The sequence below is a fragment of the Bos grunniens genome, chromosome 14 (genome assembly GCF_055505025.1).
Source record: "Bos grunniens cultivar Pamir isolate PY7600 chromosome 14, Bosgru_T2T1.0, whole genome shotgun sequence".
Taxonomy (NCBI): domain Eukaryota; kingdom Metazoa; phylum Chordata; class Mammalia; order Artiodactyla; family Bovidae; genus Bos; species Bos grunniens.
The window spans coordinates 59,194,351-59,222,304 of NC_141178.1; the positions used below are offsets into that span (position 1 = coordinate 59,194,351).

Sequence of the window (27,954 nt, forward strand, 5' to 3'; positions counted from 1 at the left end):
CATAGGAAAGGACACTGACCTCAAGCGAGAGGAAAAGGATGTGGGCAGGGGAAGCGTCCTGATGGAAACGCTTTGAGTCAGAATGGGAGTGATGTCAGCTAGGTGGCAGAGTCAGTAAAGGGATTCCAGGAAGAGACAACTTCACATGCAAAGTACTGGCCCCGGGAACACGGCCCCTTCCGGGAACTAGTTCAAGTCAAACCCTTCAGGGAACAAGTAGGGAAGTCCAGGAGTTGGGCTGGAGGGGGAAGCATGGCTGAAGACGAATGTCACTGTGCAAAGTGAAGTGAGGGGACCTGGGGCTTCAAAGGCAAACATGATGAAGAGGCAGGAAGCATAAAGGGTGGCTCCAACCTTATATGGCTTGGGGCCTGGGGCAATGGTGGTGGCCTTCACGGAGACGGGAAATCAAAGAGGAGACACAGGTATGGAGAATAGATGCTTGTAGGAACATCCACATGATCACATCTGTAGACTTCCCAGTGAGACGTGTGAGTGTGGAAAACATGAGAGATGTCAGAGCCAGAGGCACAGAGGGTGCCGCCAGCCAGCCTAAGGCCTCAGGAAACACGCCCCGACAGAAGAGGGCTTGAGCACAACCAGTGAGACAGATGGAACCACCCTTCTAAAGGCTAAACTCTTATCTGTCTGAAATTCAGTTATACTAGGATGTGCAGAGTGCCACCCAAAGCAAACTGGGAACTTTAGATCTAAAGGCGACTTTAAAACTGAAATTGGATATGACTATTCCTCACAGCACAGCCTCACGGTCAAATTTATACATTAAAGACAAAACAAAATCTGTTATGCACTCCATTACAAGATACTGGAGGGCGGTGTTCCCAAACCTAAAGGCACGCAAGAATCGCCTAGGTTCACAGAGCAGATTCCCTGGACACAGTCCAGGAAGTTCTCCAGGGGCACAGGGGGGTGGGCGCTCCACTGTGACTGTCATTCTCAGGCACTGCCAAAGGGGACCCCTGCCCAGAACATCACAGAACAAGGACGGTTTCACATGGGGAAGGCGGGTGATGGGAGTTCAGAACACCTCCTAGAGGAGGAATGGGTCAAAAAAGCCTCAGGAGCTCGTCCCTATTGCCCCGGCTTGGCCTGCCTTTGGTCCCACAGGCCTCGGCGACCACCGCCTTGTTTATCATCTCATTGGCTGACATAGGAAGCCTCTGAAGACGGCCACGCCTCTTTCTGAGACTAGTGAGCTGTAGTTCCCAAAATAAAGGGGAAGCAAGTACTTCTTTGACTCAAAACAGCACAGTATTTTTTTTTTTCTTTCATGTGCTAAAGTTTCTGAAATGGGATGGGTTTCCTAGTTGATCTGTAAATAAACAGGGGAGCTCTTTTTTGACCCATCCCACCTCCACCCCTACTCCTACCCTCCAAAAAAAATGTTTTTAGCTTATTCGCATGAAAACGGGGCTGCATGAAGGAAGGAAGTCGGTATTGGAAAAGGCCAACCCTAGTGGACCCTAGTGGACCCCAATGGCTCCCTGAGCTGTGAAAGGAGCAGCCCAGCGGGCCCCTAGGACACACGCGTTCCTGGTCATGCGCACCTCTCCCCAGGATGTTTCCCGGGAGCCCACTTGTCTCCCCACACCCTCCCTGGCTCTAACACACTCCAGTTCTGTCTTTTTTTCCAGATCTGGACCCAAATGTTACCTCCTCAGATCTCCTGAAGTAGACAGGCTGGGGTCCCAGCCTGTTTCTTCTCTGAAATACCACTCCGAGCAGGTGCTCCAGGAGGGTTTGTGGAAAGAAGGGATGGACCAAGTGCTCAGGCTGCTGCACTCTGGGCTTCCAGTGTGCTCATCCCAGCCCCTCCCGCTCCAGACAGACAAGGAAAGGGAAAGAGGACATCCCTGCCCCAGCCGTTGTTGTATTGGAGATAGAGGCACAGAAACCTATAGAACTAACTACTAGTTCACAGGAAACAGAGGTTAAAGGATCAAAATAATCAGACAGGTCCATGATGTGTCAAAAGGTGGGAACTTCAGAAGTATTCCCTAAATGAGCCTTGAATGAATAGGTGAGTGGGGGAGGACACGTGGGTAGGATCATTGGAGATATCTGAATACATGTGGACTTGATTCCGGGGGATTATGCGTTTCATTGATGTGATGATGGTACTGTGGTCATGCAGGGGAAGGTCCTCATCTGAGAGGATGCTCATGAGGCGGGTACGGATGTGGGCTCAGGGTATCTGCCAGCTGTCAACATTTCCACCAAAATGAAAAAGAAAAAAGGGGGACAAGGGAGCAAGAGGAGGGGACAAATGTGGCAAAATAGCTTTAAAAAAATTAGTGACTCTAGGTGAGGATTTTTTTTCTGTAGATTTGAAATTTTCAAAATAAAAAGTCAGATAAGGGAGAACATAGAAGGACAGTATAAACGACTTTATGCCAAAAAATTCCCAGGAAAATATTAGCTACCCCTGTAGTGTGTGCGTGTGCACACACATTTGTGTGAAGGCAGATGAGATTAGAAAGTCACTTCGTGGGTGTTAGTGATATGGCACAGATCGGGGAATTGGTGGTTCGGTCCTCTGAAGCAGTGATGGCAATCGTCTGAAGGCCGTGGCCATGGGAAGGAAAACAGAGAATGAAAATTAAAAGTGGGAGGATGTGTGAGGGGGTCGTCTAATCTGCAGTATTATTTATTTATGCATAGTTCATGATTTCCCTCTCCCCCATCACATGGGCTTCCCTGGTGGCTCAGATGATAAAGAATTCACCTGCAGTGCAGGAGACCTGGGTTCAAATCCCTGGGTCAGGAAGCTCCCCTAAAGAAGGGAATGGCAACCCACTCAAGTATTCTTGCCTGGAAAATTCCAAGGACAGAGGAGTTTGGCAAGCTACAGTCCATGGGGTCACAAAGAGTCAGATACCACTGAGTAACTTTCACTTTTCATCACACAGATAATTGAGAGCCCCGTGTGCACGCTGGAGACGAAGACCCTAACCCACTAGCACTGAGCTTTGAGTTTGGGTCCCTGCAGTTCAAACATTCCAGCAAAAGAGCTCAGATAGCATCCTGTTGCATCAGAGGATAAACAGCACCAGGTCTTCAATTCTTTTCACTGAGCCAAGGTACCAGAAACACACAAAACCCAGTGCACCCCCAACAAAAACTAAGAGCCCAGTTACATGTTTGCAAGTGACAGGAGCTATGCTTTATAAGGATTTACACCTTAGTATTTATTTTTCAATTAAACATCTGTAATTTTCTGAGCATCTCATCTAATCCTCAAAGAAACCCCATGACCCAGGTATTATTAATCCCATTTTACAGAGGAGTAAATGGAGGCATGGAGAGATTACATGACTGGCCTCAAACCATTGCACAAGTGAATGGTGGACTCACATAGCTTTCGCCTGAAGTATGTGCTTTTTTTTTCTTACCCTTTTGCCAAACAATGGCTATTTTGAAACGTGTTTATCTCATTATTAATGATGCTAAAGACACTGTTTTTTATAGCCCGCTTCTTTCTCAAAAAGGATTTGAAATACTTTTACCAAAAAGTGAGTTTAACAAACTGGAAACAGAAAACTCTAGGTGAGGAAAAGAAGACAATGCAAATGTGGATCCAGATTTGCAGTAGGAGCTTTCCGGCAGGAAGAGCCAGAGCCGGCATCACAGGGCACTCTCCTGGGAAAAAGGAAGCTGACCTGGGTCCACAGTGGACGGGCACGCCCCGGCATAAAATTTCTAAAGTTTCATAGGATGGGTTTCACATAAAGTGCTGTCGGCAATGTCTTCGATATTTCTTTTTTAACAGTAAATGAAAGCACATTTTACATGTGGACTCTGTTGTTGTTCAGTTGTTCAGTCATGTCTGATTCTTTGTGACCCCATGGACTGCAGCACACCAGGCTTCCCTGTCCTTCACCATCTCCCGAGTTTGCTCAAACTCATATCCATTGAGTCAGTGATGCCATCCAACCATCTCATCCTCTGTTGACCCCTTTTCCTTCTGCTCTCAATCTTTCCCAGCAGATATGAATTAATCATGATAATACCTGAGGGTCTCACATGCAAATACACCCCTAGGATGCTGTTCATCATAGAAGCTCAAGTAGATGATCTAACCAGACACAGACAGCAGGTGACCCTCTGTCACAAAGGGACTGCCATCAACATATCCAGAAATCAGGATTGGGCGACTTTTCTGTCCAGACGTTCACTGGGGCAAATATCCATTAGTGGTGCCTCATCCTCACTGAAGGGCCTTTGAATACTAAAATCTCTGTTTAAAAAAGAAAAACCAGAAGAAACTCTGGGATAAAAGGCTAATTATGACTCCTCGTTTATCATCAGGCTGGTCATGGCCAGACCAAATAATGTCCCACGGTTATCGACATGCTCAGCAAGGAAGCAGCTGTCCACCTGGAATTCCACTTCTGAGAGGCTGTTCTTTTTTCTCTCTCTCCAGCTTTTTTTTTTTTTTACAATCTTATTGATGTATTGGCTTTGCTGGGTCTTCGTTGAGGCACGTGGGCCTCGCTAGTTGCAGTGCTTGGGCTTAGTGGCCCTGGGGCGTGTGGGATCCTAGCTTCCTGACCAGGGCTCAAACCCCTGTCCTCTGCATTGGAGGGTAGGTTCTTTATCAGTGGCTCACCAGGGAAGTCTCTCTCTCCAGCTTTATTGAGATATAATTGACATATACCATTGTATAAGTTTAAGGTGTACAATGTGATGATTCGATACACTTACATATTGCAAAATTATTACCTCAAAACAGTTAACACATTCATCACTTCACATTTTTAGGGGTTTTTGTTGTTGTTGTTGGTTTTTATGGTGAAAACTTGTAGAGGATTTGTTCTTTAGATATGCTTACACAGAGTACAAGGATGTTCATACTGGTCTTATTTATATAACAGACACAGACAATCTAGATGTCCATCAATAGGGGTTGTGTTGTTGTCTGTTAGTTGTTCAGTCATGTCTGACTCTTTGTGACCCCATGGACTGTAGCCTGCCAGGCTCCTCTGTCTATTTCATTCTCCAGGCGAGAATACTGGAGTGGGTTGCCATTCCCTGCTCCAGGGGATCTTCCCAACCCAGGAACTGAACCGAGGTTTCCTACACTGCAGGCAGATTCTTTACCGTCTGAGCCACCAGGGAAGCCTGATAGGGGAGAGTTCATTAAATTTAGCCAAACTGACATTATATCACATGGATCACAGCCTTGCTAACTCAGTGAAACTAAGCCATGCCGTGTAGGGCCACCCAAGATGGACGGGTTATGATGGAGAGTTCTGACAAAATGTGGTCCACTGGAGAAGGGAATGGCAAACCACTTCAGTATTCTTGCCTCGAGAACCCCATGAACAGTATGAAAGCAGGAGGAGAAGGGGATGACAGAGGATGAGATGGTTGGATGGCATCACCAACTCCATAGACATGAGTTTGGATAAACTCTGGGAGTTGGTGATGGACAGGGAGGCCTGGTGTGCTGCGGTCCATGGGGTCGCAGAGTCAGACACAACTGAGTGACTAAACTGAACTGAACTGAGCATATTATAAGAGTGAGGTGGGTTAAAAAGAGAGATTTGCATAACTTTGATGCTCTTGACCATCAATCATTTATTGAAAAAAATTCATATATATCTAAGAAGTGAAGTCGCTCAATTGTGTCTGACTCTGCGACCCCATGGACTGTAGCCTACCAGGCTTCTCAGTCCATGGGATTTTCCAGGCAAGAGTACTGGAGTGGGTTGGCATTGCCTTCTCCAGGGGATCTTCCCAACCCAGGGATTGAACCTGGGTCTCCCGCATTGTAGGCAGACGCTTTACCCTCTGAGCCACCAGGGAAGCCCTAATATACATCTATCAATTTATGTAATCAATCAGCACACACACACACATACATACATACACATACACACCCATGCACACATCCATGTATAATTAACATGCACAGAAAATAGTCTGAAAGGATCCCACCATCATGTTGCTTAGGTTCTGAAGTTCATTTGTAAGATGCAACAGCCCATAAAGAAATTTTATCTTAAAAAAATGTCTAAGGAAAGGAGTTTCCTGGAGGCCTAGTGGTTAGGATTTGGTGAGGTCACTGTGGTCACCTGGGTTCCATCCCTGGCCCAGGAACTGGATCCCACAAGCCCCACGGTGCAGCCAATATATATATATATATATTTTTTTTTTTTTTTTTTTTTTAATTCCTAAGGAAGACACCACAATTTGCAAAATATTTTGGAGAAAAGAACTGTGAAGTCAGATTGCTAAACTCAAATCCTGCATCCCTCAATTATTAACTGTGTGATCTTGGCAAGCAACCTAACCTCTGTGCTCCAGTTTCCTTCTGAAAAAAATGGAGATCACTTCATCTAGCTCATCGGTTTGTTATGAGGGTGACGTGCCTTAAATCAGTAATATGTGTAAAGTGCTTGAAGTGTACTTAAGCAGCACATAGTAAGAGCTATATACATCTCTGCTAAATAATATATAAATAAATGTAACCCAAAGCCTAGGTTTCCCTCCATTACTGGGAGGGAGAGAATTCGTGATGAGATGTATAAGGAAACCCCATTTCACCCCAAAGAGGGACCCGCAGCAGCACACTTCCCAAATCAGCTTCTGGCTGGCACATGCCCCACTTACACCTTCTAAATGGAGCTTTTCTCCCCTCTCCTTCCTCCCCTCTGTTAGGCAAGGTAACCTAGACGTCAGGTCACTCTTTTGTCTACTTTTTAAAAAAAAATTATATTTATTTATTTTTGGCTGTGCTGAGTCTTTGTGGCCGCGTGGGCTTTTCTCTAGTTGCTGGGAGCTGGGGCCAGTCTCCAGTTGCCCTGCTCAGGCTTCTCACTGAGGTGGCTTCTCTTGCTGTGGGCGCTCAGACTTCAGTAGTTGCAGCTTGAGAGCTCAGTAGTTGTGGCTCCTGGGCTCTAGAGCACAGGCTCAATAGTTGTGGTGCACGGGCTTAGTAGCTATGCAGCATATGGGATCTTCCTTGATCAGGGATCAAATCCATGTCTCCTGCATTGGGAGGTGAATCCTTTACCACTAAGCCATAAGGGAAGCCCTGCTGTCCACTTTAATAACATGATGATGTGAACATAAATGTGTGTATTCAGTTCAGTTCATGTCCGAGTCTTTGCAGCACACCCATGGACTGCAGCACACCAGGTTTCCCTGTCTATTACCAACTCACAGAGCTCACTCAAACTCATGTCCATTGAGTCGGTGATGCCCTCCAACCATCTCATCCTCTGTCGTCCCCTTCTCCTCCTGCCTTCAATCTTTCCCAGCATCAGGGTCTTAGAAAAGAGTCAGTTCTTCGTATCAGGTAGCCAAAGTATTGGAGTTTCAGCTTCAGCATTAGTCCTTCCAATGAATATTCAAGACTGATCTCCTTTAGGATGGACTGGTTGGATCTCCTTGCAGACCAAGGGACTCTCAAGAGTCTTCTCCAACACCACAGTTCAAAAGCATCAATTCTTCAGTGCTCAGCTTTCTTTATAGTTCAACTCTCACATCTGTATAAGATTACTGGAAAAACCATAGCTTTGACTAGACAGACCTTTGAGGGGAAGGAATTCTGCAATGAGGTTCCTGAGCTTGGATTTATATAATATACGTTTCAGGTAATATTTTGTTTTTCACCATAAGTTTCACAAATTTAAAAGATATTCCATCATGTCCATTTCAGCCTGAAGTTCATATAAATTCACCTCTCGGCTATAGAAAGATTTTTAAATCACCAATTTCTCCTATTCTGAGAGCTAAAAGAAATAAAAACAGGAAATTGGACTGCTACTTCCCCTATAAAATCTGAACCCAGATTTTAACAGCTATTTCACACATTTATGTTCAGAATCCTAGATCTTAAAATCGAAAAACAGAAGTACTAGAATTTAACCCCTGAGAACATAAATTTCTTGCCTTTACAAAGTGCTACCAAAGAAATTGGTTTCTTTGCTTTGTTTTTATTATGACAGCATTTTCTTTTTATGATGACCGATGTATTTGCTTTCTTTAAAGGTATCTGTCTTTAAAGACAGCATCCCAGCAGCCACACAGAAACTCAACAAAAACATTTTTTTTTTTTTCACTTAACTGCAACTTCCCAGACTGAACATGTACATTTGCACGGCACTTTCCCAGGAGCTAGTAAATAACGCATCCAGAGGTTCTGAAGTCCCCCTCCTGACCCTCTTTGGCCTGACCTTGCGAAATGTAAGTGGTCATTCTGGAGTGACCAGAAGCATCTCTAGGGCAGGAGACAGCATGTGGGAAATGAGAGGAAGATGAGCACTTGCTTGCTCTGTGACTGGCACAGTGCAGACCAGGAAGACACTACCAGAGATGGACCCATGCCTGGTGATCAACGGTCCCTGCCAAAGTGGACCTGAGCCCAGTGGCCTTGGAGATGCACTTCCAACCACCCAAGGCCTCTTGCCTGACCGTGCAAGGAGCTCACCTCCAGAAGAGCTGAGTGAGGGAGCCTCAGAAGAGAAAGGAAGCCCCAGGAACATAGGGATAGGTGCCTATGATCCCAGACAAAAGTGGTCTTGAGCTGCCAAAGCAAGTTGAGCTTGGTTCCAGGATCATTCACAGGGACTCATCCCCAAGACAATTCTTATCTGGGCAACCTGGTACCGGTTATGTAGCCTGAGAGATGTACCTTGCCTGCCCAAATAGAAACCTTTCAGATGCCCTTTGACCATTTTCCTTTTTCCTTTACTTTTAAGAATGAGACTTTGGAGGCTTTTTTAGAGATGCAAAGCCCAGGGAGGAATTGGGATCTTTTCTCCAAACTGCTTATATGAGAGAAAGGGGTCAGAAAAGCCTCCTGGGTGTCCGGGGGAAGGAAGGGGACAGAAGAGGAGGGAGCAGCAGAACTCAACTCCATGACCAGCACCATCTATTCCAACTTAAGTAGTTGTCTTTCTCTACTATAATGCCCCTGCTAAGGTCTAAATCACTTTAGACTGACATTACTTTTTGAACAAAGGTCCATTTAGTCACAGCTATGGTTTTTCCAGTAGTCATGTACAGATGTGAAAGCTGGACCATAAAGAAGGCTGAGTGCCCAAGAATTGATGCTTTTGAACTGTGGTGCTGGAGAAGGTTCTTGAGAGTCCCTTGGACAGCAAGGAGATTAAACCAGTCAATCTTAAAGGAAATCAACCTTGAATACTCATTGGAAGGACTGATGCTGAAGCTCCAATACTTTGGCCACCTGATGTGAAGAGCCGACTCATAGGAAAAGACCCTGATGCTGGGGAAGATTTAGGGCAAGAGGAGAAGGGGATAACAGAGGATGAGATGGTTGGATGGCATCACTGACTCAATGGACATGAGTCTGTGCAAATTCTGGGAGATAGAGAAGGACAGAGGAGCGTGGTGTGCTGTAGTCCATGGGTTGGACATGACTTAGCGACTGAACAACAATAGGCATTTCCACGTGTGCTAATATCAACCATTTGTTTGAGGTGGGGGATGGCTTCTTTCTCCCCAAATAACACAAGAGAAACCTGCATCTATCTACATCTTGGAAGAGAGCAGAAGAAACAAGAAGGACAACTCTTATCTGGAAGGTGTAGAGTCATGATGGAAAACAGACTGTTTAAAATGGAAATGATTTGACCCCTGTTGGTCAACTTAAGGTTGTTTTCCCACCTGCTGCTACTCAGAGAGCTGGAGAGAGAAGAGTTAGACAATGTGAAGATTTCTTTTCCCTCCTTTTTCCTTTCTTTCCTTTTTTTTTTTTTTTCACAGTTGAACTGCAGTGTGCAAAATCTGCAAGCCTGTTTCACAGAAGATGCATCAGTTTCTGGAATTAGAGAGTGGTGATGGTTTTACAACTTATGAGTATACTAAAAGTGTATCAATAAAAAATTAATTTTAAAAAGCCCCCCCCATGCTGAAATGAGAGACCCAGTACATTACGGCTGATTCCCTCTTAATTAACTCTTCTTCAAGCCTTTGAAATAAAAATCTGATCCATTTTAATTTACTCATGTTTGCCGATGTCTTTATCCAGTTTGAAACCATTTCTTTATTTTGTGCTCTAAGAGCCAGGTGCAGCTTCAGGAAGACCCGGGGATCGGGCAATGAACTATAACATGAATGTGTGGCATAAAAATGTGAACCTAACCTGACACAGAGATCTTTCGAAATAACAGTCAAATACGAAAGACAGCAAATTGACTGCATTTTTGGAACTTTAATAACCTGGTACAATTTTTATCACTACATTAGTTAGAGTGAGTCCAGAAAAGAAATGCAAGACAGTTTCAGAAGTAGATGAAATTCAAACACCTGGAGGTTGGTATACAACACAGAGAAAGTGGAAGAGAAATCTAGCTCTTGCCTGGAAGAGAGTGGAGAAGTGACAAAGATGTGGGGAAGTTAGGAATCTGGGTGTCCAGCTGCAGGTCTGGCCTGGACAGTCCTGTATATGGACAAGACTAAGCCGGTCTCAGGACTCTAATCTCCTCACCATGAAATGAAATTGGTGGGCATGGCGGGAGAGAGTATGTGATACTCTTCACCTTGACAGCACGTAACAAGGGCCTTTACAACGTATCCACTTCTCAACACAACACCCACACCTCTCCCAATAAGAGATTTCTAAGAAAATAACTGGGTAGTTACACAAAGCTCTAAGAAAGGGATTTTTATTGTGAGACTGTATTATAATACCATCCAATCAGAAATAGACTTGTTTGACGTGGAAGAAACCTAAGTGTCCATCAACAGATGAATGGATAAAGAAGATGTGGTACACATGTGCATATATATATATATATACACCATATATATGCAAGTGGAATATTATATATATATATAAAATAGAACATTACTCAACCATAAGAAGTATGAAACAATGTCATTTACAGCAACATAAATGTACCTAGAGATGATCATACTAAGTAAGCTAGGCAGAAACAGACAAATATCATACATCACTTATATGTGTAACCTAAAAAAATGACACAAATGAACTTATTTACAAAACTGAAAAAGAGACAGAAAACAAACTTTATGGTTAACAAAGAAGAAAGGTGATAGAGAGACAAATTAGGAGTTTGGGAGCAACATACACACTGCTGCTGCTGCTAAGTCGCTTCAGTCGTGTCCGACTCTGTGCGACCCCAGAGACGGCAGCCCACCAGGCTCCCCCGTCCCTGGGATTCTCCAGGCAAGAACACTGGAGTGGGTTGCCATTTCCTTCCCCAATGCATGAAAGTGAAAAGGGAAAGTGAAGTCGCTCAGTCGTGTCCGACTCTTAGCGACCCCATGGACTGCAGCCCACCAGGCTCCTCCATCCGTGGGATTTTCCAGGCAAGAGTACTGGAGTGGGGTGCCATCGCCTTCTCCGAACATATACACACTGCTGTATACAAAACAGATAATCAACTGGATCTACTGTATAGCATAGGGAACTATCCTCAGTATTTTGAAATAACTTTTTTTCTTTTTTTTTATGTTTATTCTCTTTTTTATTTTTAGTTGAAGGATAACTGCTTTATAATATTGTGTTGAGTTCTGCCATACATCAACACGAATCAGCCATAGGTATACATATGTTCCCTCTCTCTTGAACCTCCCTCCCACCTCCCACCCTATCACAACCCTCTAAGTTGTCACAACACCAGCTGTGGGTTCCCTGAACCATACAGCAAATACCCACTGGTGATCTGTTTTACATACGGTAATGTATATGTTTCCGTTGCTTGTTATTCACTTATTTTTCCTTACTGCTACATTTTGCCTTCAGTAGATCTATTTTTAAAATATTAATCAAGTGCTGCCATCTTTTTTTGTTGTTGTTGCTAACTCTATGGACTGTTTCTTTTTTTTACTTAAATTTATTTATTTTAATTGGAGGCTAATTACTTTACAATATTGTATTGGTTTTGCCATACATCAACATGAATCCGCCACAGGTGTACACGTGTTCCCCATCCTGAACCCCCCTCCCACCTCCCTCCCTGTACCATCCCTCTGGGTCATCCCAGTGCACCAGCCCCAAGCATCCTGTATCCTGCATCGGACCTGGACTGGCAATTTGTTTCTTATATGAAATTATACATGTTTCAATGCCATTCTCCCAAATCATGCCTTTTAATGAAAGAGAATGTAAATGTAGACTATATAGTTATATGTCGCTGTCATTTCGTTGCTAACTTGTGTCTGACTCTTTGTGACCTCATGGACTACAGCCCACCAGGCTCCTCTGTCTATGGGATTTCCCAGGCAAGAATACTGGAGTGGGTTGCGGTTTCCATCTCCAGGGGATCTTCCTGACCCAGAGATAGAACCCGTGTCTTCTGCACTGGCAGGGAGATTCTTTGCCACTAAGCCACCAGGGAAGCCTGTGTGTGTATGTGTATGTAAAACTATATATAACTGAATCCCTTTGCTGTACACCTGAAACTAACACAACATAGTAAATTAACTATACTCCAAATAAAAAAAAAGAAAAAGAGGTTTGGCAGGTAATAGGTCATTGGTTAAATAAATGGAGACTAGCTCTTGAAATTCATTTCACCCAAAACCAATTCTCTGAGGATTTTCACCTTACAAGATGACAAATTTACCAAATTTTGTATCTTTTAACTCTTTGTATAGTGTATATAATTTCATATTTGATGTGATGTTTTAACAGTTTAAGTTTACTGCTGGTTTGTGTTGGTATTCAATAGCTTAAGGGTATAATAATTCTTATCCAATGTAATTGTTTCAAAAGCTTTTGAAGATTTCTATGATGCTTTTTTAAAGGAATGTTCTATTTTTAGAAACTAAGACTTGTTGAGTCTTCTTAGAACTGTATTAGCCTTATGCATGTGTGCATGCTCAGTCATTCAATCATCTCTGACTCTGCAACCCCATGGACTGTAGCCTAACAGGCTCCTCTGTTCATGGGATTTTCCAGCCAAGAATACTGGAGTGGGCTACCATATTAGCCTTGATTACTAGTAATTGGTAGCCAAATTATTAAGAATAATTATGAGATAACTGGAAAAATTTGATCATTTATTGAATATTTGATGATAAGGAATAATCACTTTTATGTTTAATAATGGTATTAAATTTATGTTGAAAATGTGATTCTTTATCTTTTAGAGATGAAAATTGAAATATTTATGGATGTAATTTTGGAAACAGTAATTAGCTTAAGTGTAATAGGAGATATCCTGGAGAAGGGAATGGCAACCCATTCCAGTATTCTTGCCTGGAGAATCCCATGGACAGAGGAGTCTGGCGAGCTATAGTCCATGGGGTCGCAAAGAGTAGGACACAACTGAGCAACTAACACACAATAGGAGATATGGTTTTTCTGTAGTTTCCTACTTCATTTCTTAACTTTTAGGACAAGTTAACTTTTAAAAATTCTTTGGACATGACTGAGCAACTAACACACAATAGGGGATATGATTTTTCTGTAGTTTCCTACTTCATTTCTTAACTTTTAAGTGTAAGTGTTAGTCACTCAGTTGTGCCTGACTCTTTGCGACCCCCTGGACTGCAGCCTACCAGGCTCCTCTGTCCATGAGATTTTCCAGGCAAGGATACTGGAGTGGGTTGCCATTTCCTTCTCCAGGGGATCTTCCCAACCCAGGGATCGAACCCGGGTCTCCTGCACTGCAGGCAGATTCTTTACCAACTGAGCTACAAAGGAAGCCCTTCAGTTCAGTTCAGTTCAGTCGCTCAGTTGTGTCTGACTCTTTGCGACCCCATGAATTGCAGCACGCCAGGCCTCCCTGTCCATCACCAACTCCCAGAGTTCACTCAGACTCACGTCCATCGAGTCAGTGATGCCATCCAGCCATCTCATCCTCTGTCGTCCCCTTCTCCTCCTGCCCCCAATCCCTCCCAGCATCAGAGTCTTTCCCAATGAGTCAACTCTTCTCATGAGGTGGCCAAAGTACTGGAGTTTCAGCTTTAGCATCAGTCCTTCCAAAGAACACCCAGGGCTGATCTCCTTTAGAATGGACTGGTTGGATCTCCTTGCAGTCCAAGGGACTCTCAAGAGTCTTCTCCAACACCACAGTTCAAAAGCATCAATTCTTCGGCACTCAGCCTTCTTCACAGTCCAACTCTCACATCCATACATGACCACTGGAAAAACCATAGCATTGACTAGACGGACCTTTGTTGGCAAAGTAATGTCTCTGCTTTTCAATATGCTATCTAGGTTGGTCATAACTTTCCTTCCAAGGAGTAAGCGTCTTTTAATTTCATGGCTGCAATCACCATCTGCAGTGATTTTGGAGCCCAGAAAAATAAAGTCTGACACTGTTTCCACTGTTTTTCCATCTATTTCCCATGAAGTGATGGGACCAGATGCCATGATCTTCGTTTTCTGGATGTTGAGCTTTAAGCCAACTTGTTCACTCTCCTCTTTCACTTTCATCAAGAGGCTTTTTAGTTCCTCTTCACTTTTTGCCATAAGGGTGGTGTCATCTGCATATCTGAGGTTATGGATATTTCTCCCGGCAATCTTGATTCCAGCTTGTGCTTCTTCCAGCCCAGCGTTTCTCATGATGTACTCTGCATATAAGTTAAATAAGCAGGGTGACAGTATACAGCCTTGACGTACTCCTCTTCCTATTTGGAACCAGCCCTTAGGACAAGTTAATTTTAAAAAATTCTTTTGAACATAGTGGCATGTTTTTTGCTATGTCTGAGGCTCAAGTCTTCTGCTTCTTTCTACAAATTCCTCTATACACCCTCACTTCCTTTCCATATCTCAAGATTCTTCTATCCTTTCATGTCAACTGATTTTACAAACAGCCGACAGATCAACACAGCCTAACTTATCCTTAGAATCCAGAGATTTAGCATGCCATATGTGTTGGGAATGTTTTTTTAAAAGTATTCGTTTATTTATTTGGCTGCACCAGGTCTTAGTTCTGGTATGCGGGATCTTTAGTTGTGGCATGTGGGATCTAGTTCCCAGCCAGGGATCAAACCTGGGCCCCCTGCATTGGGAGTGAGGAGTCTCAGTCACTGGACCACCAGGGCAGTCCCTGTGTTGAGAATGTTTGATCACTTCCAATTACTTTCTGATCCTTCTAAATTTAAATTTAAACTTAAAAGTTTTTAATTTCACAACTCTCAGAGTTGATATGCCATTTGAAGAACTATCAGGAGAACATTAAAATGCCTAAAGTTTCTTTAAAAATAGAAATAATATTCAAGTAGTTCAAAGAAGCATGTCTTCTGGTAAATTGGAACATTTGATAACTTGATCAAACTGGCCTTCAGGCAACTGACTTTTGTAAAATTGGTCTAGACCATGATACCTCAACAAAAAAGGATACTAGTAGTCATTAAAATATTGCACGTTACATCTGTTGACTTAAAAAGATATTCACAATATATTTAAGTTAAAAAGCAACATATATAGCCAGATGCTATTTTTTTGTGAGGAGAAATGATATAAACAGGTAGGAAAAGTGTCTAGGAAGAAATATCCTAAAATATCACAATGTTCATCTACAGGTGATGAGTTTGCAGGTATTTTGGGATTTGCCTTTTTCTTAAAATATATGTGTATATATTTACATGTATGTGTACATGTGTGCTAAGTTGCTTCAGTCTGACTCTTTGTGACCCCATGGACTGTAGCCCACCAGGTTCCTCTGTCCATGGGGATTCTGTAAGAAATAATACTGGAGTGGATTGCCATGCCCTCCTCCAGGGGATTTTCAAGACCCAGGGATGGAACCTGTGTCTCTTATGTCTCCTGCATTGGCAGGTGGGTTCTTTACCACTGGCACCATCTGGGAAGCCCTACGTGTGTGTGTGTGTGTATAGCATATATATAATTTCCTATTCAGATATATATATGTATACACACACGTATCAGAGTTTGAAGAACCTTAGGTCATGTGTTTAATTACCTTTAATCTAAAATTTTAAAAGATGTTTTTCTTTTGTGTAAATTATACATACATATGCAATGTCTCTAATTATATATAAGTATATATATAACATATAATATGCACACACATACATAAACTTGTACAAAAATTGATTGAAATTTTAAAACAAGAGGACCCATAACCTAAGGTCCTTCAAACCCAGAGAATCTGTAGGAGGAAAGAACTTGGAGAGACTCCAGCTGGAGCCATCGTCCATCTACATTTGCTAAGATCACTTGGAAATGAAATGTCAATCATGCAGACAGTTACGGACATCAGGAAAATGGCTTCGTGTCCAGGAGGCGCATATCAGCATGCCCTGGACGGACAGAAGGCACCTGCTGGCTATCTCAGGAGGTGACAAGCACTCAGTTCCTCATGTGGACACAAGAGGTAGGTTCCGTGGATACCTACAAGCCTTCTTCTCTTTGGTTCCAAGACAGTTGGAAGGTCATGCCAAGATCCATGCCGGGAATGAGGTAAGAGGTGGGGAAGGAGTGGGTGAGGCCGGAAGAAGGCTGGGGCTGAGCTATACGAGAAGAGGCCAGGGTCCTGACTCTCTCGTGACAACAAACCCACCAAACATGCCGGTCACAGTCTCTGGGATTGAGTACACAAAGCTGATCCTATTTGCATAACTCTTAGTTGAGCAAGTTCACACAGAGGAAGACACGGGGGATTGCTGAAACAAGTGGGGGTTTTTGGTTTCGTTTCTCTTCACAGTAAAAGGGAAGACTATGAAAACAAGATGAGCTAATGGAAAGTTAGGTATCACAGGGAAAACGTGTCACTTCAAGGACCAGAAGAGGGAATTCAAAGCAGAGTCTGAATTCTGTATGCACAACCCACCAAGAAGCAGATGGAACATCAACCTTATTTCTAGCCTCGGAATTTTAGAATCAGTGGTCCAGCTGCTTCTCTTTAGAAATATATAAAATGCTATGTTTAAATTCTACTTTAAGAGTTAGTCAGGCTTTGCTGTACAGCACAGGGAACTCTACTCAATGTTATGTGGCAGCCTGGATGGAGGGGAGTTTGGGGGAGAATGGACACATGTATGTGTATAGCTGAGTCCCTTCCCTGTTCCCCTGAAACTACCACAACATTGTTTGTTAATTGGCTGTACTCCAATAAAAAAAAAGTTTAAGTCAGGATTACATACATAGATGTAACAAAATAGAAATTATTATGAAATTGAGAAAAAGTGAAACTAAGCGCAAGATAGCTCAAAGCTAAAGGTCATATCTTAAGTGGTCTGCACAATTGTTATAGCAGACCAAAAATCTCCAGAAGTTTAGGTTTTCTGGAGGCTAAAGCAAGAGGAAAACATGCCCACAGATATAAATAAGTCTGCATCTCTGCAACAGGCTTTCTCAGCCTCAGTACTATTGACATTCTAAACCAAAAAATATATGTTGTAGGCACTGTCCAGTGCATTGTAAGGTCATTAGCAGCATCTTTGGCTTCTACCCACCAGATACCAGTAACACCTCCGCCCGCTCCACATGGCCAGATAGAACAACAAAAATGTCTCCAGACATTTCCAAATGTCCCCCCATGGCAGGAAATCTGGTGTTTAAATTACTGGTAATGAGCTTATGTATTGATATGTTCTGTTACAGACTGGGACAGAAAAATATGCTTTGTCACTCATCAGAGAAAGGCAGGTCTACTATTCCTTTATAAAATGTAAAGGACATTCATAGCCAAAAATTCTGTCCAATAGGTGTCTGCCACTCTGCTTACACACACAGATACAGACTCACAAACACACACACACAGACCTGGTGTTTGTTGGACTAGACCCAGAAACTTTCTACGAGAAAATCACCACCCTGGCTTCATACTTAAATACAATACAAACTAGTCTCATGAGATAAAACTAGAACAGTTGTTGTTCAGTCACGTCTGACTCTTTGGAACCCCGTGGACTGCAGCAGGCCAGCCTTCCCTGTCCTTCACCATCTCCCAGAGTTCGCTCAAACTCATGTCCATCAAGTTGGTGATGCCATCCAACCATCTCGTCCTCTGTCAAGAACGATCTATTCTACCCACTCCCTCTTATGAAGAAACTAAGGTTCAAAGAAGTCAAGACAAGAGTAGCTACTAATAGATTCTATTTCCACTGAAGGTAACAACAACAGCAAAAAACCCAAACACCTATACTGTAAAAGTATAGTCAACACTACAACAAACAGCCTAAAACCTGTAGTACTGTATGCATAAAACTGTATAGATTATAGTGGAAATACCATTTTGAATAGCATAAAAAAGTAAAAAAATAAAAGTATAGTAAACAGAATAGACAGCCCAGAAATAGTCAATTTGTCTTTTACAAAGGAGCAAAGGCAATTCCATGGAGAAATGACAGTCTTTTCAATAAGTAGTGCTGGAAAAACTGGACACCCAAATGCAAAAGGAAAAATTATTCTAGATCCATATTTTATACAAAAATTAACTCAAAATGCATAACAGAACTAAGTGTAAAATGTAAAACTATAAACCCCTTGGAAGATGACATAGGAGAAAATCCAGGTGACCTTGAGTTTGGTAATGACTTTCTAAATAAAAAACCAAAAGCATGAGCCATAGAAGAAAAAAACTGATAAAGTTGGACTTTATTAAAATTAAAAACTTCTGCTCTGCAAAAGAAAATTAAAAGACAAGCACGAGCTGGGAGATCTTTTCAAAACACAAAGTAAGGACCGGTGTCTAAAAAAATACACAAGAATTCTTTAAAATCAATAATACAAAAACAAACAACCCAATCGAAAAATGAGTATGAGATCTGAACAGACACCTCACCAAAGAAGGGAGAAAAATGGCCACTAAGACTGTGAAAGATGGTTCACATCATATGTCAATGGGGAGATGTGGATTAAAACAGTAAGATACCACCACGCACCTACGAGAGTGACAAACATCCCAAACACTGACACCACCCAAGTCTGGACAAAAGGCAGAAGGAGAGGAACTTTCATTCAATACCGGAGAATAAAAAATGGTGTAGCCGCTTCAGAAAACAGCTGGGCGATTTCTTACAAAACTAAATATACTCTTAGTACCTGATTCAGTAATTCTACTACTTTGCTATTTACCCAAATGAACTGAAAACTTAAGTTCACACCAAAAACATGCATATGGATGTTTATAACAGCTTTATTTGAAACTGCCAAAACTTGGGCACTGCTAATATATCCTTCAGTGGGTGACTGGAGGAACACACTGTGGTCCAACCAGACAACAAAATATTATTTATCAACAAAAGGAAATGAGCTATCAAGTCATAAAAAGGCATGGAGGATACTTAGATGCATATTGCTAAATGAAAAAAAGCCAGTATGAAAAACTACATAATGTATAATTCCAATGACATTCTGGAAGAGGCAAAACTGTGGAAGAGGAAACAGTTAAAAGGTCAGTGGTCGCCAGTGGTTCAGAGAGAGGAAGGAATGAATGGGTGGAACACAGGGGATTTTGTGGGTACTGAGCTATTCTGTATGACACCATAATAGTAGACACATGTCATTATACATTTGTCAGACCCACAAAAAGTACAGCCCCAAGAGTGAGCCCAATGAAAACAGTGGATCTGCATGCATCACAATGTATTAATATTAATACTGGTACATGCATTGTAATAAATGCACCACACTATGCAAGATGTTAATAATTAGGGGAAACCGAGAAGGTGGTGAGCACTACATGGAAAACCCTCTGTACTTTCCACTCAATGTTTCTGGAAACCTGAAGCTACTCCGAAAAATAAAGCATTAATTTTTTAAAAATTAAGTAGATTAAAATTTGTGACAGAATGGGCATGGAGCCACATACTTCTGAGTTGATATTTCAGAAAAATGTATCCTCAATTTTGAAACGACTGTATTACCTTAAAATATTTCTGCTGAGAAAAGCTGTCCACAGCTACTAGCGTGTCCCTTCCTAGCAGCCAATAGTCTTTGCAAAGATCGCAATGATCAAGGGCAGGCTGCTCTGCCTTAATCATCATTATGTAAAATACAATAGAATTTTGTTAAATCCTCTTAACTGAATCCTCAAACTTCTACAATGTTAGCTTGGAAAAATAACTGATAAGAGGTAGAAGTTTACTAATGTTTATTAAAGTCATATTCCTAATGAAACACCTGTAGCCATCTATAATCAATGAAAGATACAACTAAATTAGACATAAAAACAAAAAGACAGAGACTATCAGATGAGGCAGCCCTGAGTACACACACATATTTGCATAATCAACAGGATTTTATCAGAAATTAGCAATCCTGAAGAACCACTGCTGTCAACCAACAGTTCAGTAAGTTGATTAAGTAAAAATAGAACGGTTCAGTTCAGTTCAGTTGCTCAATCATGTCCTACTCTTTGCGACCCCATGAACTGCAGCACACCAGGCCACCCTGTCCATCACCAACTCCCGGAGTCCACCCAAACCCATGTCCATTGAGTCGGTAATGCCATCCAACCATCTTACCCTCTGTCGTCCCCTTCTCCTCCTGCCCTCAATCTTTCCCAGCATCAGGGTCTCTTCCAATGAGTCAGCCCTTCGCATCAGCTGGCCAAAGTATTGGAGTTTCAGCTTCAACAACAGTCCTTCCAATGAACATCCAGGACTGATCTCCTTTAGGATGGACTGGTTAGATCTTCTTGCAGTCCAAGGGCTCTCAAGAGTCTTCTCCAACACCACAGTTCAAAAGGATCAATTCTTCGGCACTCAGCTTTCTTTATAGTGCAACTCTCACATCCATGCATGACCACTGGAAAAACCATAGCCTTGACTACACAGACCTTTGTTGACAAAGTAATGTCTCTGCTTTTTAATACGCTGTCTAGGTTGGTAGCAGATACCTAAATTATATGGTAGCATTCAAGAGACTCCACCATGGTGTAAAGCTATTGGAATTGAGGAAAAGAAAGTGGTTGGATCTGGTGAGTAAAACTGGATGATGGGTGCTAGGAAGGAGGAGTGAGCGTCTGATGTTTCAAAGTGTTTCAGTTGTTTTGGTTTTTAAATTATGTGCAAGTATCTCCTTGAATGATGTGAGTTGGACCATAAAGAAGCCTAAGTGCCAAAGAATTAATGCTTTTAAACTGAAGTGCTGGAGAAGACCCTTGAGAGTCCCTTGGACCAAGGAGATCCAACCAGTCCATCCTAAAGGAAATCAGTCCTGAAGAGTCATTGGAAGGGCTGATGCTAAAGCTGAAACTCCAATACTTTGGCCACCTGATTCAAAGAACAGACTCATTTGAGAAGACTCTGACACTGGGGAAGATTGAAGGCAGGAGGAGAAGGGGATGACCGAGGATGAGATGGTTGGATGGCATCGCTGACTCAATGGACATGAGTCTAAGCAAACTCTGGGAGATGGTGAAGGACAGGGAAGGCTGGTGTGCTGCAGTCCATGGGGTGTCCCATGCAAAGAGTGGGACACAACTGAGCAACTGAACAACAACAACATCTCCTTGAAAGTGACAAGCATCCATTTTTAAGAATGGCTAAAAGAACTCTGTGACTGAATAAAACAATGTTTATAATGTAACATTCTAACAAGGCAAGATTAAAACTGAATCCACATTATGATGACATACATAGGAACAAGTCCGGAAAGGACTATTCAAATCAAATGAAATCAGAACAGGATGGGGAGCGAATCAGTACAGCATTATTATATGTGATGGGTTTTAAAATTACAAGGGGAAAACACTTGGTTATTATTAATACAATAAACTTTAGAAAAATTTTTGTTTAAATCAAAATTAAAATAAAAAATTTTCACACTTCTATGGTCATTTTTTTATTTTTCTCCCTCTCCACTGCCAAAATGTCTATAACAAGGGACACTGCTTTACTTTCATAGAAGTATGATCTTTTTATTTAAAATGGATAACCAACCAGGACCGGTACAGTACAGGAACTCTGCTCAATATCATGCGGCAACCTGGATGGGGAGGTGAGCTGGGGAGACTGGATACACATATATGGCTGAGTCCCTTTGCTGCCCACCTGAAACCGTCAGGACATTGTTAACTGGCTAAGTGTTAGTCACTCAGTAGTGACTCTTTGTGACCCCATGGAAGCCTGCCAGGTTTCTCTGCCCATGGGATTCTCTAGGCAAGAATACCGGAGTGGGTTGCCACGCCTTCCTCCAGGGGATCTTCCTGACCCAGGGATCAAACCTGCATCTCTTATGTCTCCTGCATTGGAAGGCAGGTTCTTTACCGCTAGCACCATTATTACTTTTTAAAATGGTACTGAATTGTGATAACGAATGCATATGAAGTGGTTTGCATCTGACTCCCTAGGGAATGGGACTCTGGTGCTTCTGCTCTAGGATCGCTGTGAAAAACTTACTGAGACCCTCAGGGGGTCTCAGAGGTTCTCAAGGGGCTGTGAACCAAGGGGGTTGGGGACCTGTGAATCTGTAAGTTTACACAGAGAGCAGCAGCAGGAGGGGGAAGATGCAGCAGGTGGGTGCTGTCAGCTGAAGCAGCCAGGCTGAAAGAGCGTGGAGGGTGGGGCCCCGGCAGGTGCACGTGGGGGGAGGGGGGCTGGTGCGTTGGCGCTGGAAACCCACCCCGTCACCTTCCAGGCTGCCCACTGTGCTCTAAGCAGAAACCACTGATTCTCAGGGAGTACTGATGCTGGGCCGGGTGCCCCCTGGTCACTTACAGAAAATTCTAAATAAGTTAAACAGCATGATGGCTATTCTGTTGAATTTCCATTATTCGTAGGGCAAATTTCTCATTTTCCCCCACCATCCTCGTCACCCAGGATCAAAACCTCTGTCATCTTGCAGTCCCATTTTATTCTCCACTGGGCCCTCGTCACTTTCTGTGTAACCTCGCTGGAGGCTTAGGGAAAGGCACGGACAAGGCCAATAGCGTCATTCTGACGGTTTTCCCCTACGTTAGTCTTCTTTCGCTACTAAACCCTGTGCGCATGCTCAGTTGCTCAGTTGTGGCTCACTCTTTGCGAACCCACTCGGCGGCTGCCAGACGCCTCTGTCCATGGGATTCTCCAGGCAAGAATACTGGAGTGGGTTGCCATTTCCTTCTCCGGGGAATCTTCGCGAGCCAGAGATTGAACCTGCGTCTCCTCTGAGTCTTATTGCAAGCGGATTCTTTATCCACTGAGTCACTAGCCCCTACTAGTTAGTAGGTTAGCCCCTACTAACCCTTACATGATATTAATGACTAAAAGGTCCACTTTAGATGTGACTATTCTGGGTAGTGTGGTTGCCTCCTGGCCAGTATCTGTGGCATCAGGCTTTTCCCGACTCTGGGCTCAAATCTGTGAATTAATCATCTCATCTTTTCATTTACATTCAGGATCCATCAGACCCACCTTCTACTCTTCACCTGATTAAATGAATGAATTCTACCTTTATTCAGAGGCAAACTTCAAAACTGAGATGTGCTCTCATTCACCCACTCCCTGCCCACCACTCTGTATTCACATTTCTCCATGGCATGATCACACGAATTTAGCTTACAGGATTTATTTTAGCATTTGCTTTGTCCCTCCTCGATGAACGGCAAGCCCCGTGAGAGCAGGGATTTTTGTCAGGTCTGTACCCCGTTGGACTGCCCGTCTGGAGAACAGAGCTTGGCACTTGGAAATGCTCATACATATTCATCATGGCACGGAGGACACAGTAGAATAAACACTCAGGAAGTGTTAAGACACCATTATTACTACTATACCATCATCTCAAATTCTGCTACCAACATCTCTAGTACTATCAACAGGAGAAAACTGCCAGTGTTCAGCTTGGCCCACACAGCTCCTCACAGCCTGGCTCCAGTCTCTTGCCGCTCAGTGTGACAAGGACAGAAACTTGCATTTATTGACATGGTAACACCATTCTGCCTCCGCATGTAGGCCAATCCCACTGATTCTCCAAAGCCTAATTCAGACCGAGTCTTGCCTACATCCTTCTCTCCCTGACCACTTCTACCCATCATCGATTTCGGATGTAGCCACAAGCCCCAGGACACCACCAACGGTCCTGTTTTATGTGGGTCTGTAACTCCTGCATCAGCTGCTGTTAATGTGTATGCGTCTCTCTCCTCCATGGAGACTGTAAACTCCTTGACATACTATCTGATCAGCCTCCTTGTACACCACCCTGCTTCCACCGTTGAGACATACACAGTCCCCTGACCTCGTCACCATGACACAGCAAAACACCTCCGTTGAATTGAAGTTGAACTTAGAAATCCCATGGACTATGCTGGGAAAGATTGAAGGTGGGAGGAGAAGGGGACGACAGAGGATGAGATGGTTGGATGGCATCACCGACTCACAGACATGAGTTTGAGTCGAGGCCTGGTGTGCTGCAGTCCATTGGGTCGCAAAGAGTTGGACACAACTGATCAACTGAACTGAACTGATACAGTAGTTTGCAGTCAGAAGCAATTCTGTAGGTAGATCCCATTCTTTTTATTAGCTACAATCTATCTGGTTTATAATAGATGATCAACAAATGTTAGTTCCCCAAATCATTTTTGTTTCAGACAAATCTAGACCATGGCAGCCACCTAGTCAGTCTGTGACCATTCAAACAATCTGGGCTGAAATCTCAACTCAGTCATTTCTCCCAAATGAAGGTGCCAAGAGCTTTAGGATGAGGAAATTTGGGTCCAACCTGACTCCTGTATTTCCTGAGAGCCAAACAAACGCCAGCCAGTTACTTAATTGAACTTCATCCTACTCATCTGTACCAAGCAGATAACACTACTCCTTCAAGGGTTATTGTGAGGATTAAACACAAGAGCATATGTTAATCCCTCTACTTCAAAACAGTGAACAATGCATGACTTCCCATTTTCTCTCCCCATCCCCCTAAACAGGGAGAGCCAGATTATAGAGAAGAAAGGCTCATGGGACCTTTGGCACAAACAAAACTGCTAAATAAAAATCACTAGGGAGTCTTTACAAGTGTGGGTTTCACCAACTAAAGTGTTACATTTTGCACAGCACCACAGACAGGCCTCTAAGGCACCCCACACTCAGCCCCATCCCAGACTTTAGTTCCCTTCCCTGAGATGGAAGCGGGCCAGATTACAGAGCCCTCCCCACTCACACGGGGTTCCCCTCACTGAACTGCTCAAGCCTCTCACTGTCTTACAGCCCCTACTCACCCATCTGGCAGACAAACGAGCTCTGTACTTACAGGTCTTTCTGTTTCAACTGGCTTTGGGTCTCTCCTCTGATTTGTCACCAAAAGAGTAAAAACCTGAAGAATTCTATTTTTGGCCTCCGGGTTGGCTGAAGGACCCAGAGAACTAAGGGGCAAACAGCGGGGACACAATTCAGTCCCCGGGTCCTTCACTCCCCAGGTTTACGTCGAACGAAAAGGCAGCTTCGGTGCTTCAGACCCCAAGGCCCAAGCCTGCAGCCTCAGCTACCATGTCCAGAGTTCCTTTTCAACGCGGCCGTTCTCTGCCCATCACCCCTCCACCTCCGGGAAGCCCTCCAGCCAGCCTCACGCTGAGCTGGAGACTCAGACGGGCACAGCAGGCCTTTCAAGCAGCCCCAGGAGGAGGAAGTTTCTTGTTCCCACGGGCCTGGGTTTTTCTCTTTTGGGTCTGTTTTCTCTTTCTGAAACCAGGAAGCTCAATTTGCCTAATGGTTAAACCCAAAAGGATTACAGATTTTTTTTCTGTAAGAACCCGCAGTCCCATGGTCCATCCCTCCTGGTAAAAAGCAATCCGTTTCCAAACCATCCTGACACAGAGGGGCTTTCTGTTCTCCCAGGGGAAGACTCTTTCATGCCACTATTTGGATGAAAAGTACAACATTTACAGATCATTCATATTTCTGTTTGCCCCTCTCACCAAAACGCTAAAAGTGCAACCACTGAATTACATCTCAATTCCCTAAAGAGACAAAACCTATTCTTTCTTTTCTCCCCGCCTCTGTTTCTTTCCCTGCTTTTAACCAAACTGCTTTTAGGTTCAGACTCTCACACTTAGATCCCTCACATTTCCGTTCATTAGCCCTGACCGCCCAGCAACTTCTGCTTTTCTTGCTGAAATTGAGGTTCTCCTTCTCGCCTATGGTTTTTGCTAAAAATGTGCCCTCCCTTAGTAACACAGCCAAACCTTCAACAATCCTTCCTTGTGCCATCAGCTCCCCTGGTTTTAACCTCTAGGCAAGGGAGTAGGGGGCTTCACCCCCAGCCCCCATGTGGCCCCAAGAGGGAACCACGGAGAAGAGGGTGTCACTCAGGATCAGAGAAGTGTAGACGCAGGCGGAATGTATGACTGTTGAGCTACGGGTCGACCTTGGGCAAGTCATTTACTTCCCCCATCCTCCGTGGACTTACTGGGAAACTGGGGCCACCGCCCCCTTCCCCCAGGGCACCTGCTTTGGGAGGGCTCTTGTCAACATCACTTATGTGTGCTTACTCACAACGGCCTGATTCTTCCCAAAGAATCCTTTCTACATGAGTCACTCAATTCTTTTGTTTAAAAGAAACTTTTTTTTTTTTTACAATTTTTATTTTTTTTAAATTTTATTTTATTTTTAAACTTTACAATATTGTATTGGTTTTGCCAAATATCGAAATGAATCCGCCACAGGTATACATGTGTTCCCCATCCTGAACCCTCGGAGTATAGCTGATTAACAATACTGTCGTAGACTCGAGTGGACAGTGAAGGGACTCAGCCATACATATAATGTATCCACTCTCCCCCAAACTCCCCTCCCATCCACTCTGCCACATAACACTGAGCAGAGTTCCTTGTGCTGTATGGTAGGTCCTTGTTGGTTATCCATTTTAAATATTCTCAGCTGTACATGTCCATCCCAAACTACCCCTCTCCCTCACAGTGTCACTCAATTCTTTTCAACATATTTTCAGCCATGCTGGTAACAGCAGTACATCCTGTGTTTGCTCTACCAATGTGTTTATTAGGCCACAATTCTTTTATTATTTTTGGAGTTTAGTTGCTTTACAATGTTAGTTTCTGTTGTACAGCAAAGTGACTCAGCCATACGTATGCACATATCCTCACTCTGTCAGCACAGAGCACTCAGTGGGGTTCCCTGTGCTGAACAGCAGGTTCTTGTTATTTATTTTACACACAGTAGTGTTATGTGTAAGGGCCACTTAGGCCTTGATTCTTAACCTGAGCTAAGCATTGAAGATCATGGGGCTTTTAGGGAAAACACATGCTCTGGTTCTACGCCAGACCAGGCTCTCTGAGGGTCAGGCCTGGGTGTCAGTATTTTTCAATCTCCACAGGTGAACAAGTAACTCTAAAACTTTTTAATCATTCCTTTTTTAAAAAGATTTTCTAGATGCATACCATTTTTGAAGTCTTTATTGAATTTGTTACAATATTGCTTCTGTTTCATGTTTTGGTTTTCTGGCCCCAAGGCATGCGGGATCTTACTTATCCCACCTGGGGTAGAACCCGAACCCCTTGGATTGGATGGCAGAATCTTAACTACTGGACCGCCAGGGGAGTCTCCAACTCTAAGACTTTTAGGTGGTGGTGAGTGTGATGCAGAAAGAGCAGGGTAACAGGAGGTGAGGGATGGGACGGTTGGTGAGCAACGTCTGGGTGAGAACATGTTCATGGCGAGGACCCCATGGAAGGGAACAGAACCACTGAGTCAGAGGGCTGGGCTCCCCAGCATCCAAAGTGGGAGGTCTCGAGATGCCTTGTCCCTAGCACCGCAGACTCGCTTACTCAGCCCTTCCTTCGCCTCAGGGCAGTTTTGTGTAAGACCTCAGCTTCCTTCCAAAATTTCCTCCTTTCTGCTTACGCTGTGGCCAGAGCAGGTTTCCATGGGAACCCAAAGACCCACTAATGCCACAGGTTATCTAGTTTAGACTCATCTTATTTGTGGAGCCGGAGCTGACAAATTCCAATCGGAATCTGGGGGGAACTGAGTACAGCGACTACCACTGAGGATCCCGGATGCACTATTCCTTTACCTGGTTTAGACAGCCACTGTCTCCTCATTCACAGTACTCGTGGGTCAAACAAAATGTCCATCTTTTCC

The 27,954-nt window shown here is 43.5% G+C and overlaps 1 protein-coding gene across 4 annotated transcripts in view; it reads right to left on the reverse strand.

Moving 5' to 3' along the window:
* LYN (LYN proto-oncogene, Src family tyrosine kinase) overlaps window positions 1-27,954 on the reverse strand; it is a 109,253-nt gene that overhangs the window by 49,014 nt on the left and 32,285 nt on the right. The window contains exon 1 of one of the 4 annotated variants that reach the window (XM_086336937.1): window positions 25,109-25,493. The exons of 2 other annotated variants lie outside the window; for them this stretch is intronic. The gene's annotated coding sequence lies outside the window, so the exon portion shown is untranslated. Of the gene's footprint in view, window positions 1-25,108; window positions 25,494-27,954 lie in introns of those variants that run through there. One more of the 4 variants, XM_086336939.1, reaches the window with a different exon arrangement.